Source organism: Sinocyclocheilus rhinocerous, unplaced genomic scaffold (assembly GCF_001515625.1).
Source record: "Sinocyclocheilus rhinocerous isolate Xijiao unplaced genomic scaffold, SAMN03320098_v1.1 scaffold304, whole genome shotgun sequence".
Classification (NCBI taxonomy): Eukaryota; Metazoa; Chordata; class Actinopteri; order Cypriniformes; family Cyprinidae; genus Sinocyclocheilus; species Sinocyclocheilus rhinocerous.
The window spans coordinates 2,580,392-2,583,226 of NW_015659941.1; the positions used below are offsets into that span (position 1 = coordinate 2,580,392).

The 2,835-nt window shown below is 35.1% G+C and overlaps 1 pseudogene; it reads left to right on the forward strand.

The window, feature by feature from the left end:
• LOC107724616 (calpain-1 catalytic subunit-like) overlaps positions 1 to 2,835 on the forward strand; it is a 17,259-nt pseudogene that overhangs the window by 7,731 nt on the left and 6,693 nt on the right.

A 2,835-nucleotide genomic window follows, 5' to 3' on the forward strand; every position in this document is an offset into this window, starting at 1 on the left:
TATACATGCATGTGTGTGTATTTATATATACATAATACATATACACAGTACACATACATATATTATGTAAACATATTAATATATTATGTATTTTGGATACGATTAATCGCGATTATTCGTTTGACAGCGCTAATAAATACAGTTAAAAAAACAAACAATATTGTAAAATATTACAATTTAATTTAATAGCTGTTTTCTTTTTTAGTTAAGGAAAACAGCTATTTAAATTTTTTATTTTAATTAAAAAATTAATTTATAATGTCAATTTATTCCAGTGATGCAAAACTGAATTTTCAGGATAAATAGCCTATTTTAGAATATACTTGACCTAATTCTTTTCCACTGGCCAAATAGTATTTCAATTGTTTTAAACAATTCAAATCAAATAAAATGTATGCAGTTTTGCTGAAAAGGTGAACACCTTTTTGCTTTTTTTTGTGGAAACCGATAAGCCTATATTTATTGCAGTGTAAATACAATTGTCTGACTTGGCGCATCACTGACAAAGTATTTTAAAAAGGAAACACGCAAATCAAATACAGTGGTATTTTTCATAATGTTCTGGAGATGCCTTCACACGACATCAGCACCTCCGTGCAGCTGCGGTTGTACAGTAGCTATTATTCAAATCGGACAATGGACCGTTCGACCACCGAATCCAGCAGTGTCCGCCATAATATCGAAGTAAGTGCACATCGATCATTGTTCTCGCTAAAAAAATTCTCATAACATGAGATCTGCAGTTTAGTTTAAATATAAATGATTACAGCACTCCTCGCTGTCATTAAAACGTTGCATGCCACAGGAACTGTGATTAGCGCATCCACTACAAATATGTCTAAATTAATATAAATTTGGTTTAACTTCTGCCTAATGACTTTATGTAATTTCAGTGCTTATCTCCATTAATGGGAGTGGAATATTTCATGTAAATGTGTATATCGAAATGTAAACAGAGTTTAAAATCCTTGTTTACTTCCTTACTTTTCTCACTCCAGGAAAAAGAGTGCGTACGCACAGTCAAGAGCATCCGTACGGTGCGCACATATTTACGCCAAGTTTATTTTTTATAAATCCAGATACGTGCGCGGAAAACAGCGTACGCACATTTCTATACCCATTTTGTGCATACGTAACGTTTATACATGACAGTGTTAATTTTGACAGGCATTTTTGATTTAGTCTTAGTCTTTATCTCGAGACGAAAATGCTTAATAGTCTTAGTCACATTTTAGTCATTTGAGTCTTTCATAGTTTTAGTAGACGAAAAGTCATTGCATTTTTGTCAACTTTTAGTCATTCCTTTTAGTCAAACTGCAGTTACCAACATTTATTTTGGTAGCTATTTTATATGTAGTCTTCATGAGGCCCCTGATGTGTTGCTTATTATTTTTTTGTGGAAACAGTGGCACATTTTTTCCTAGGATTGTTTGATGAATACAAAGTTCAAAAGAACAGTATTTATTTGAGTAAGAAATCTTTTGTAGCATTATAAAAATCTTTACTGTCACTTTTAATCAATTTCATGCATTATTGCTGAATAAAATATAAATTTCTTAAAAATCCACAAACTTTTGAACAGTAGTGCATAAAGCATCATATCACGAACAAGATGAACAATTATTAATTCATAAATCAAGCTCAGCTACCAGCTTTATCTGGGATTTGAACCCTTGACTGGTACGTGTTCCTGTACTATTTGGCAGACACATTCTGGATCAATCCACAGTATAAGATCACATTGCTGGAGGAAGACGATGACCCAGAGGATGAAGAAGTGGCCTGCAGTTTCCTGGTGGCTTTAATGCAGAAAGACCGCAGACGGTACCGCCACCACGGACAGGACATGCACACCATCGGCTTTGCTATCTACGAGGTGAAGAGCAAAATAGGTTCAAATTGAGTTTATAGATAACTTTGTGCCTAATTGTTTCCTTTCTTTTCCTTATTTTCTCCTCCTTGCAGATTCCTGAAGAGGTATGAACCCATGTCAACAATTTCTTTGTTAAATAGGTTTGCCTACATCATTAAGGCATGTATACTTCCATAAACAGGTCATTTATTTCTTAAAACAGAACGTTGAATTTTCCTCTAGATTATTCACAGTGGAATAACAGTGGGATAATTTTGCATACCGCACAGATTTGTCATTTCCATCTGTCTGCAGTATGCCGGCTGTCAGAACGTTCACCTTAAAAAGGATTTCTTCCTAAAACACTCATCGTCTGCCCGCTCTGAGTCCTTCATTAACCTGCGGGAGGTGAGCACTCGTCTCCGCCTGCCTCCCGGTGAATACATCATCGTCCCCTCTACCTTTGAACCCAGCAAAGACGCTGATTTTGTCCTACGAGTCTTCACTGAAAAGCAGTCACAGACGGAGTGAGTGTGTGTGTTCATTTTTGAAATAGCTCCCAAAAATTAATATTCAGTCATTGTTTACTCACCCTCATGATATTTCTGTCCAATTTCCAAGCTTCATTTTTCCCACTGAGAGTGGACAGAGATTTTATACATTCATTAATACAATACAATCTATTACAGTACATATATTATATGTGACCCTGGACCACAAAACCAGTCTTAAGTCGCTGGGGTATATTTGTAGCAATAGCCAAAAATACATTGTATGGGTCAAAATTATTGATTTTTCTTTTATGCCAAAAACCATTAGGATATTAAAGGGGTCATATGATGCGATTTCATTTCTCTTTGGAGTGTTACAAGCTCTTGGTGCATAAAGAAGATCTGTAAAGTTGCAAAGACTAAAGTCTCAAATCCAAAGAGATATTCTTTATAAAAGTTAAGAGTCAGCCACACCTACCTAAAACGGCTCGT